At 40.7% G+C, this 12,917-nt stretch overlaps 1 long non-coding RNA gene across 1 annotated transcript in view; it reads left to right on the forward strand.

Moving 5' to 3' along the window:
- The first annotated feature begins 1,223 nt into the window (after positions 1 to 1,223).
- LOC141906072 (uncharacterized) overlaps positions 1,224 to 12,917 on the forward strand; it is a 28,213-nt gene continuing 16,519 nt past the window's right edge. Inside the window, exon 1 of the long non-coding RNA XR_012619298.1 lies at positions 1,224 to 1,446. This is a non-coding gene — a long non-coding RNA (uncharacterized LOC141906072). The remainder of the gene's footprint in view (positions 1,447 to 12,917) is intronic.

The raw sequence follows: 12,917 nt of genomic DNA on the forward strand, positions 1-12,917 counted from the left end.
TAAACTACGGGCAATGGTATACCGGCACCACCCGCAACAAAACACTGGGTCATTCGTGAAAATCAGTTCATTTGAAATATGAACTTATAGGCTTCCAACGAACCATCATATACGAGCCCCATTCTCATTCAGTGTATGGTATAGATTTCCCTGAAAATTGATTTCCTAATTAAAAACAGTTGACTCGAATTCATGTAGAAGAAATTGAAAGAAATTGATTAGCGATCCTGGCGGGTTATCGCGGAATCGACGCTTCCCTCAGATATTGCATTCTTCTGAGGCAAGTTTGGCCATACGTATATATTTCATTTCGCGAACTTTGGAACCTTCAAGCACGAAGCCTTGTTGTTGCCTAATCAGAACTAAGGAACGGCTGTATTCGATTCCAATCTATCTTCTTCAATACCGTGCGTGCGTATACGTTAATTCTATTTTTTCACTAGGCGGTATGTTTATTAGAATTGTCAAACTCGTTTAGTCTCGGTGCATCGCTCAAAGAATCGTCGCCACGCACCGCCGGTAATTGGATGAACTCGGAACCGGCAAGTCTACATCGACACCACGTGGCTTCCGCGTCGAAAAGAGGCGAAATACTTCAACAAAAGTCGTCTTATATCGCGCGCGATGTAAGTGATTTTGTTCGCCGCGAAAATTGGACGGACATGACCGAGTGCGGGTAGCGGTAATATGGTGTCAATTTGGCCGGTTTATTCAGTGTGGTATTCTCCGGCGCCGCGGCCGCGCGAGTTGTTGCCCATCTTGACGCGGTTTATTAGTATTCATCTGCGTTGACGATACGAGCGCCAACGTTTATTGAAACCTAATTCGGCGACTTGCTGCCGGGGATTATTCCGTTCGATTTCTATATCATCGGTAAAAATCATCTGCAGGATACGACGACGACGACGCGGTGCAACGATCATCACACACTCACTGCAATGCGCTAAATTCACTTATGCGAATATAGATATATATGTACCGCTCATACAACTTTCTACATGTTTCCGTCTCTTGAAATACAATAAATATAACCCTAATACCCGCTATTTGCTGACTTCAGGCAATTTTTAGCAACATGTATTTTATATTTTCTTCACACGACTGGTAACATGCCCCCAAAAAGCTAATAGGGTCAAGGTTTCATATTTGGTTTCATATCAGGTATCGTGTGCATTGGTTTCTTGTAAGGCGAGTTTATTTTACCTATCAAACCAGGAAATTGTTACACGGTGGACATTATGCTCATGATCAGCACCATTTTTGTGGCTTTCCACGCTATTTCCACGATCTTGAGCTATTTGCTAAGTAATCATACGTATATATTTATGACTTTACCGCAATATTCTAAACGTTAAATTGTTTTTGTCATCACAAGTCTTTGACCTATCATCTCGTGTGGAAAGGACAGTGCTCGCAGCGGTTATGAAATGGACTTAGGCTGAAAACGTATGTATAAATTGAGAGTGATATTAACAAGCTGGAAATATGATACGATCTGTTGACTGAGGTCTTGTCTACCTCTAGGTAATCGAAAACATTCATTGATATGGAATTTCTTGTCTTATCTATGGAAATGAAAGCATGAAATTTCGGCATTGAAATTCCCGAATATTGATACTCGAAAATGAATGAGAAATAACTGATTAGTTTCTCGATATATATCATATACATTACTAACGTTCTTATAGTCAAGGCCTTAGAAACCTTTGTTCGAGGGCAGATGGCTTCTCTTGATGTACCTGAGACAGATTATCATTACTAATACGTGCGTGTAGATATCGAGATTCTTGCCATCATCATGTGAATGTGTGTAATATGATCGATGGTCGATAAAATCGTTCACCCCGGCTTGATAATGATGTACAACGACGTATCAGTAAATGTATGTTGTGTACTATTCCGTACGACGTGATATATATTAACATGCTCCATTCAATATCCACCGAACCTGGGTAAACTCATCCTACCTCTGCAGGGACTCGAACCTGATGGCATCGCTACACTCAGCCACGGCACGAACCCCTGCATCAGTAGACCGGGTGCGCAGGTACATGCGCAGCTTTCCGAACGAAAACTGGCGGCACCAATCAGATTGCTCGTTGTATAATCGTTGAGGCAAATTTCTAGGAAGAACTATAAATGGGATAACCCGGGTTAAAATAAAACGGGATTTCTGATTGGCTAAAAATCACATCATCTGAACTGCGCATGTATCTGCGCACACGGTCGATTATGGCAGGGTTTCGTGCCGTGGCAATCTCGATGCCATCAGGTTCGAATCCCTGCCGGGGGAGGATGTGGTAAACTAGGAGATTCACATGGGACAGATGATCTAGACCTACGTATAGCTTGTCGAAATTCTTTTCATATAAGAGCGTCAAGTTATAAATTCCGTGAAAAATACCACTAAAAGTAAAAAATTGAAATTTTTTACCTTTCTCTAACTTATGCTGGGCGTATGACTGCGATGAAAAAAGGCTTGCATTATCGTGCATTTTTTCTCACTCTATGGCAATGAGTTTTACTCTAATCATGTCTTGGATTGCATGTATTTTAATGGGTCTCAAAATAGCAGTCAGGATGATTATTTAAATTTTAGACCGTGCGGCCACGGACGGGTGAAGGTGAACATGGAAGGTCGATGACGCTACAGCCATATATCCATCACTGTCAAATACAGGCACTCGGGTTTAATGAACGTATGGCTTTGTTCTGACACGCAGTGACCATTAAATAGCTCACTTCAACCACAGTCCATACTTAACCATAGGGAATAACCGATCACCCGATTCTCTAAACCGCCAGTCATCAATTTATCTGCTAAGGACAAATCCGCAGCGGGGACGGTGGTGACTGATCTAAAGGTTTCTATTTCGTAAAGTTTCCAAGTTCAACAACTTGGAATTTCATAGTCCACCGTACAGTAGAGACACCGGCGGTAGATCGTCGAACTAAATAGATCATTTTTGACTAGACGACATCCATGGACTCTCGAACGAAGTTCCACGAATATCCTAAGACAAAGTCTAATTTTCATTAAAAAAAGACCTATGCATGAATAATTCTGAATCGAGATATATGTATTTTAAATTAACAGCACAAGCATCTTTCGGCAATTATTGGTAGGAAGGAGTCATAGACAAAAATAGGGGGCAAATAGAAAATAGAACAAGATGTAACATAAGGGAATTCTTCCCATTTTCGATTGATGGATGGTTGAAAAAATCGTGGAAAGAGAGTTAAAAGATATGTCCTTGCAATGGTGCATCATTTCAAGTGGCTTATAAAACCGTCGATGTCGGAGTGATATGCTTTCCATTAAGTGGCAAATACATGCATAATTGCCGTTATGTAAATACAATCAAAGCTAAGATGGGAGCTTCGAGGCTGTGTGGATTCATACTTAATGCAATTAAAGGACTTTTACTTAACGTCGGATCGGTTCTAGGGCGGCTTATTGTCTTATTTGAAAAGCTATACCAACATAAGAAGTTAGAATCTTGTTAGCACGGGTTCTTATACAAACAAATACAACGCCGGAATAATATTGTAATCCTATTGTTATGACGTGAGTGCATTGTGTTGTTGGGGTTAGTCAGATGACATTATTGTTAGCAATAGTTAATTCAGTTGCAGTATTGTCGGTATTATCGGTATTATTGTTACTGGTCTGGTCTGCATCTCACTGATGGACACTGCGTGCGTCGATTTGACATCAGTCATCCGCGGGACCTGATTCGACCGATTATTGTTATGATAACTTATTCATTAATCTTTCGATATAGAATTTAGCAGGTCTCGTCTTCTAGTCACGAGATTGACGAATAAAGCCTTCTGCAATAATAACCTGTGTTACTTCGTCTCCAGAGTTCATGAATTCATTGAAAATGTAATAATCTCGATACACTTCGACTTCCTCATCTTGTAATGCAAATGGAATCTTGCGAAAGGCAAACGAAGTCGAAGAAACTTCTTTCTTTTGCCTTAAAGAAACAGCAATTGCCATATGTCACCAATATGTCGTGACGTCAGTGTAAGTCGAAGGCGCCGGTGTAGGGAGTCGTTTTCATCGTGGAAATCTTATAATTGATAACTGGACAATACGTTCAGGTTGCGGTACTGTATCCGCGTGTAGGACTCGGAAGTCGAGAAGGGGTCAACCAGCGAACCGCTACCGCCGCAGGGTAAAACCAGCCTTCGTTGGCCACTATTATCCACTACAGTCATTCATCGGTAATTGATTCGTTTACAAAGATTTATCATATCAATTAAGTAAATTATTCGGTACGTCGTGGGCTATCTTGTTAACTTCAGTATTCGGATGTGCACACGTGTGATACGTTTATTTATTAAATCAGTATTAATCATATCAGACAGAGCATGATGAGTAATCACAACTGAAAGACCATATTGCATGTATGTTGTCCGCAACCTGGGAAACTCCATAGGCGAAAGAAATAATCGTTCGGGTGAGGACCGCTCTGCTGCACTTCAGATACCATACACGTTATCCATATCCAGCATATGGAACGTGTAGAGGCTAAACCTTGGTTCTTGGTGAAATCAGGGATGTGGGGAGAGAAGCACTTCTCTGGTGAAATCAACTAGGGGCAATGTCACATTATGGCACTCTCCGTGTCATAGGCGCTCTGGAAAACAAGATCAAACCGTTTTAGAGAGATTTTCCGCAAACCCCATCGTTTGTAGAACATTGTTTAGAAAGGTCTACCTGTTAGAACACGATATATAACTTTCAGAGACAAGTGACTATTTTTACTACTGTTACGACTAAATCTTCTATGAGCCATTTTCAACACCGTTTTTTCTTCTTCAAATGTTTTCTTCTGATCAACGATACTTTTATCAACGCCGCGTAAAATGTCGACATTTTGTAGACAGACTAAAAGTGTCATGGTTTGACCCAATGCTGCACATAGACCGCGATCGAGCTTCTAACTGGATCGATGGATAGGTTACCTGTAGATGTCAGACGAAAGTAGCTCTTTCCATCACAAATATAAACGTATAAATGCATCGACTAAGTGGCCATCTAGAAAATGTATAATCCAATAAACTAGCAATATTGACTGTAAGTAAGTAGAGCTATATACCTTCAGTATATATTTCTTTTATGAAGGTAATGGCGTCGAAAACTGTACACGCATTGCGACCGGATATGTATACTCTAGAAATATCCGTAGTTAAAGTCCGGTAGATGATATAATGGCCAATGCCTGCTTTATGAACGGAGGTAGATCTATGTAGATCCATGCGAACGTCCGCTTGTATTTCCGTGGCCGGAGTTTTTAGTGACGGCTTCACTTATGTCATCTAGATCAGGGATCAGTTTCTTTCTTACATATAACGTTTTATTATTGCTACGTTTAACTAATGTTTATGATTTTTCAGGGCACCATCATGCCACATTACTCGCGTGATGTGAACAGCTAACGAGTCTAGCTTGGTGTTATTCTCCAATGTGATAGTATGGATTAAACGTTAAGCTTGTAAAATCGAACTGGATCTTGAACTGTGGTACTGGTAGAACCGAGTCCTGAAATGTAGAACTGTGGAACCGGTTCCTGAACTGGAGAACATGATTTGTCTGGTTCGTGTTCGTTTTTTTTCAGTTTGGACGTACGGAAAGCCGGGTGGATGTAGTCCTCAAGACGATGGAGGCCGTTGTTTATATATTCTGACAGTGAGGCGGGTGTCGAGGGATACACGTTCGTTGTTTATGCCGAGAATGTCTCGTACTGTTTCTCTGTTAACAAGATTACTACTGATGACAAACAATCGACTGCCGTCGTATCACTCAATTAATCTGTCAATACACATGCATACGCACTCAGTGGTCGAGACTATTGTCGCCACTCAGTGATGGTGTGGTTATTATGTATGATGTATACATATATACTCAACGATAACGAAACGGCATAAAAAGCTTCTATTAAGGTCTCACGATTACTGAGTCACATATCTATGAATAAAGTCCAAGGACATTCCATGACTGGTGCTAAGTATCCACCTGCAAAAAAAGACTTTTTTTGACAAATGCTTATTGACATTTGCAAACGGCCGTTGTGAAACAAATCATTCTTCTCGTCAAAATCGCGCACTATTCAAAATGGTCGTTTTAATATGAGATAGGTAGAAATGATCCCGTCCTCTATATCTTAATGCTGGGGGTCTTAAATCCTAACGCGCACGACACAGGGAAACCGGGAAACATCTTCTGCCTCCTCCGTGTTTCCGTGTCCCTGTGTCGGGTGCGTTCCGCGTTGAGCTTTTCTATTAACTTTTCAGAGGGAAACTTACTCTTCTAACTACGTAACTCTTCACTTTTTTGTACGTTGTCTGTCGTACGTATCTGATATTCGAGATCGGACTGATATTCGGAGCGATAGAAACTTTATTACGAGAATGAAAATTAACGATGCTATCTCGCGTATTGTATCTGGCAACGCAGTAGTTAGTTCTTGATGCTTTTATCGGTCGATTTATGAATCGTAATCAGAATCTGCTCGTGTTTTCTTCTCGGCGACGTTCGTCCCCGCTTCGGCGATATTCAATTTGTAACTTTTCTTCGTTAATCATGTAGCGCTTTGTGAAAACGAAACCGACCAGAATGACCAAAGTCGACTGACTCACTGAAAAATACTCGTCCTCTCGATACCATAATTCAGTACTCGCTTATGTAATCAATAGGCTATTGTGTTTCGCGCTAAATTATATTTCCTGTACATTATCTTGCAACGGGTTTTTGGTATCGTCGAGATGCGTTATTGTGTCTCGGCTGCGAAATCGCGTGATTCATGTCGTACCTCGCGCACGTACACGTGTGTACTGTCTCTAAACGAAAACAACGCCACCGCAAACAGCAAATAGCCAATTATATTATTAGATTTGTTTTGTTCGATGAGACGCCGGTCGTTATTGGTCGGATTCGAACGGACGCGACGGTTACCGCAGCGCGCGTCGGGAGATACATTGATTATCGTTTTGGTAAAATTCGATAGAATCTAATCTAATATTTGCAGAGAACGGATTCCTGCTAGTTCTAAACAAAGACCGTCCAGATCTATTCTATATCCGTAGCTTATACAGCGGCGGGTCGGGGGAAAATTGACTATTTTCTGTTGATTACACCGAGTCGCGTGTATTGTTTGACAGCTACTCGTCCGCTGTCATTAAACATTCAAGTGTTCGCTATAAGAACGGTAAGAATAGATAAATCGACAAAATTTTCTAAAATCCCTCGTTACGACGAGTGTCATTACTCATTCGGAAATGACTGGTTCACTGGCTGGTGAATGGACCTCGGGGATTCGACTTTGATTGAAAAATTCCTGCCCGGCTCAAGGGTCCTGTTCAAGAAAAAGGTTTATAATGAGGGTTTTATGGGCCTCAAGTGGCCGGTATACAAAATTATACGTTTCTGTGGAAAGTTTTCTCGTAATTTGATTTCTAAGCTGATGTGGATGTTATACGCGTGCACTACCATCAATCTCTGTGCGCAGTTACGCAAATTGCTCACTTTATTTCATTCGATTGGATTCGGTTTTGTGTGTAATGATGTTTTGACACATTTTCCTATTCTAAATGCTCCTATTAAAGGCAATTTGTAGCGTAATAGGATCAGAATCATTTATTCGGTACTGTTTGTAAATTTTGGTTTTCACGATTGGCATCTGACGCTTTTGTATCGAAAACATATAGTTGATAAATAAATATAGCTGCAAAGCAGCGATAACAGATTTTTGCATTACAGTTCTTTTCACTGTGCAGTCCCCTCCCTGGTGGCATGAACTAATTATGCCGAACAGTGGTATATATATTATATGTTCTTATGAACCAACTTTCGTGTTTTCAACGAAAAAAACGTACTGATAGAGATATCTTACGGATTTACGCGCCCTAGTGATGAGATTAGGAACTAATTGTGCAAGTGGAATCGAACACGAGCTAGACCTTCGCTGAGACGATAAGAAGTAAGAAATAAACATAAAGAAATACTCGCGAAAGCTCGTCAATGAGAATTTCAGTGAATCGGCAAAGCATCCCCATGTTGACTTATGAATCATTAAAACTATCGGTCACTGCGCCGCTTTGTTTGAATTGCTTTTTTTGTGTTATTTCTCGATCTGTCCGGTGAGTTCCGCTCGGCGAAACTAATCAACTTCAGTTTCTGGCTCTGTGTGTCTGATGGACGGAATGTGGCTGCTAGTCATCTGGAAGAGTAATTCATATCATGGTCACTAGTTTGCAGAATCTCGCTAGTCTCGGTGCGTATATACATACACCACTCTGCTGTTTGTGATTGACAGTCCCGTGTCTGCTGACGTAAAGCCGTGGCTTATTTGCCCACGAACTCCGCAATTTATCGAAAGCGCGATTGGATCGTAAAAAACCGACGGGATCTCGGTGGTATCTATTACACGAATCGATGACTTGAATGAAGATTCTTGCAACCCAACTGCAACCGACTGTTACTAAAATACCGAAACAAACTTTTATCATTCTTTCATTTTCTCAATGAGCCGAATATTACAGCGTAGTTCATTTCCAACATAGCTTATCATTACCTTGATAATGGTTCCTAGCTGGAAAGCGGTTTTTCATTATTGGTCTGGCACTCAAGTCTTGATATGCGACACATTGCGAATGTCTATCCATTCATCACTTCAGCTTAAGTTACATTTCCATAGTCCATTACTGCTTATGAAATTTGAGCGCGTTTTTCAATCGAGCCTAGGATTACCCACATGACTTCACGGCCATACCCTGCGACGTACGTATACGAAAAAGCTGTAAAGTAAGATTTCATTTGAAAACACAATCATTTCTATAAAGGATAAACTCGAATGAAATTTCTTTTGAAAAGCGTCTCAGTACGGAACACGTACGTATTCCGGTAATTAGAAAATAATCGACGCAGTAATTAAAGATAAGACGCGGCGTTGTTCGGAAATATGTTTTTAAGTCGCGTTTGTTCATTGTAACCGAAGAAGAATAGATACACAGACACACACACACACACTAACACAAACACAAAGAGAAATGGTTTTGTATTTTGTGAGATTATTGCCGGTAATCCGCCTGTGTAAATTCTCAGCAGATATTCTCAACCTGTAACGATGCACATTATCACCAACTTACACGCACTTGGAATTATGTAAATTGTGTTTTATTCCGCATAAACTCCAGTCTATCCCCGTGTTCTCCGCTCGGTTGAGTCATAGGCGCGAATACTGAATATCTTCAATGGGTTCCCAGCGATAACTCCGTTTAAACAAGCTCTACTACTAAAATAGCAATTTCCTCTACTTGTCACTTCTGTAAAAGCGTGATTTTCTATATTTTTTTTTCATGGAAAACTATTTGAAAACTTAAAGGAGATCGTGTGAGGGTTTTTCTCTGTAACAGTAGCCCGAAACAAAAGGCGAAATGTCTTCGCTACTGATGGAATTGTTAAACAGCTTCGAGCGTGTGGAATTTTTTAAAGGGGGAATGAAAGAAGATAAATTCTTTAGAGTGCATCTTGAAAGGAATTTTTAATTTGTATTTTTTCCAGTGGTGCAATGAGAATCGATCCAATCCTGCTGAACATCCAATTAGGAAATTGGGATTCTCATTGAAGACGTTATTCTAAGAATATTATTTCATCTACGTGCATCTAGTAGAAGTCGTTGGCGTGGCGCCACCGGACGGCTTTGTATGACCCGTAACTGGAACAGGACGTCTTTGCTCATTTGAAGCGAGCAATAAACCCGATGGTTCGTCGGCACAGTCTTTTCAGTAGTCTTCTCGCTGAAAACGGGTCGAGCGCGAGACGAAGAGAATTCATTATCACAAACGGTCGTCCAGGTTAACACAGCCGTACTGTAAAAGTTAATCAACCTAGCCATTATTTCTACGGGGATTATTGTCCCGTATACGTTTTACAATTTCATGGCTTTCTGGTTTATGAGAAGCCCGGCTTCATTCATCAATCATCTGTATGTATATTTCGGATTCAGGCTCGCATTGATGGATCGAGCTGTCAGGTTTTTTCCTCAAGGTGCCCGACGTAGTATTGTGACTCACGTCACTGTGTTGACCGTCTTGTCATAATTACAATAATGTGACTTTGAATAAATTGTCCTAATTGTTCCGGGGCTCGTCACATTTAAGACTTGGGGGTCACGAATGCCAGACGTATGTCACATGTTAAACCTAGGGTTAAAAGCCGATACTTTTCATAAATTAGATAAAGGTAACACATTCCAGACCAGCACGCCCTGTCCAAAGCTGAAATTCAGACAAAGACATAAGAAGATTAGAATATGATGGGGGAAGAAAAGACTATCATTTAAGTGTCAGTAAAGGATCTTGAATGCTTTCAACTTCCTGCTGGATGCAATGATCAAGAAGTAAGTGGCCATCAAGAAGCATTAGACGAACCACAGTTTCCAAGACCATAACGTCCCCAACTAATATCTCATATGCAACAAGGATGGCATCTTCGACCTGGTGAATGTCATCCAACGCGTCTGTGTCCGTACTGATCGCGGTACAGTAACCAATCCTTGAATTCTCGAGAACCCATGATTAGTCATATCAAGTCCTGGGCAACAAATATGTAAAGTTCTAAGTGGCCAGTGTAGATTAGATTAAATGTAGTAAATAAGCCCTAGTAACTGGTGCATTACATATTCAGCCCCAGGCAGTACGTGGACATTCCTGAGTAGCAGGAATCCTACACACGCAGTCCTTATCACGATATATATATATAGCCGGCAGCTATGTCCAAATGAGAACGATGTTAACATGTTTTGGTCAGGCGTCAATCAAGACTCTTGTCGTGTTTTCTGCTCGATCTGTCCAAATGAATCTGACGTTCGTTTCATAAGACGCATAAAGAAGATGACCATCTCATCGCGTCTCATGCTAAAAGGTGATGGATGACTCAGCACGTAAGGTCGCGCGGATTTTCACACAGCCAGCGCTTGAAGTCGACTGGCATTTGGTTGTCGGATGTGTGACTGTTGGTCGGTATAGTCTGAATGAGGCGATTATGGATTCGTTAGAGATTGTTATGACGAAATAATAATGTCACCAGTGAAATGTGGTATTAAGATGGATGGTCAAGAGGCCAGGACGACTTGCCATATCACTTCATCAGATTGCACCACTGAGTCAGTGTGCGCAAATCCCTCTCTAACTGTTAGAAGTGCGCCATCATCAAAGTTAACCGTGTTCTTTAGCATGATGTTCAGTCCTACGTATGGTGGCAAATCCTGAGTGTAGTTCATCCAACTGTTAACGCTTATGGATCCGTGGTCAAAATAGTTGCACCGTTTGAGATGTCATGAAATTTGCAATGGTGTTTACCATTACCAGCATATCCTCATCTTTCTACCGAACCTCCAAGCAACTAAACATTTTTACCTTAGGCTAATAACCTTCACAATTCTAATATTGAGCCATTCTTTGAACGATAGTAGATGCACAAGTCCCTCGACTGAGCCCGCGCAGTTTTGAGATCCTACAAATTGATTTAGCTCCACCGAATGAAGGTATCGAGGGAATAGGTTGAAGGCTTACCCGTCTACTAAAAGAAGTTTAAGATAATATCCCAGCATCAAAAGTTAGGATCAATGCTAAATATACATTGTGATAATAGCACTAACCGTGATTGTACAATAGTCCTTTTGATCTTCGTTCGGATAATCCTAGCGGCTATTCTCTGCGAGCCATTTATAATTGTTAATTGACGATTAGCGATGTCCGTACGCGAACCTGTTTGGCCTGTAAATGTCAACATTATGGAAAAAATTAGCCAGATATATCGCGTTAGTTACACGCCGCGCATGTACAAACGACAAATGTTCAGTTTGATGATCATTTAGAAGACATCTGTTAAGTCTACAGGCTGTTGTTTGCAAGGCCGAGAAACATTTATCTTTTCGCTTCGTTTCATCGGCGATGAGACGGTTTGATACTTGGGTTTTTGGTCTAGTTACTGCGTAAGTGTGATACCTACTGATTATACGTAGTTAATGTCAACTTGGGAGGATACAAGCTGTGTTATATCTTACTGCATCTGTGGAACTGTATAATATCCACTGACTCAGACAACCGACTTGGCCTTGGACTGATTCTCACGTGGAAAACAATATCCAGGACCAACATAAGCGTCGAAAAAACATTTTAGATTTTAGTGGCAACTCGCGAGATTTTGATTTTAATGACCTGTCAAAGTACACTATCCCGTACATTTTGTCCTATGCATTTTGTACCTTCCGAAATTCTATCTTAACATACAACTTGTTCCAATACTTTGTCCAAATTGTCGGTTAAGAGTAGAAATATAGTTGATTTGCAATCGTTGCATTGGTGCATATACTTAATCATCATTATACCAGGGGCCTTTGCTACCATCGATATAGCAGTGGTGCTTGGAAAATGAAACCTTAACGGAGTTTTGTAGACACAATTTCTATATATCTTCGATTTCTGCACTGTTTCCTTTTTATCTAGAATATTGACCAGTTCAGATCGGTTACACGAGATCTATTACTAACTATAGATGATACGATATTTGTCTACATCATATGATGATATATTTATCTACGTATCTAAAGCTGTTTGCTACTTGTGCAGTGCTTTCTGAGAGTACTCGGTCGTTATATTAAGTATCATATATTTGTATCTGTTGCGTGTAGCTCAGCGATCCTGTGATCTACGTAGAGACATCGTTCATAGGTCGCTGACTGCAATAAGCAATATTATATCTTTTAGTCACAATCCGTTATTGCATTAGACGATATTAATATTGCTTAAGGCGAACGCAATGGCCGAAGATCAATAGAAAATGTTAGCTTTGGTGGTATACCGGACTAATCTCGAGGAAATTGCCTCCAAAAGCCATGCCA

The sequence above is a fragment of the Tubulanus polymorphus genome, chromosome 5, assembly GCF_964204645.1.
Source record: "Tubulanus polymorphus chromosome 5, tnTubPoly1.2, whole genome shotgun sequence".
Taxonomy (NCBI): domain Eukaryota; kingdom Metazoa; phylum Nemertea; class Palaeonemertea; order Tubulaniformes; family Tubulanidae; genus Tubulanus; species Tubulanus polymorphus.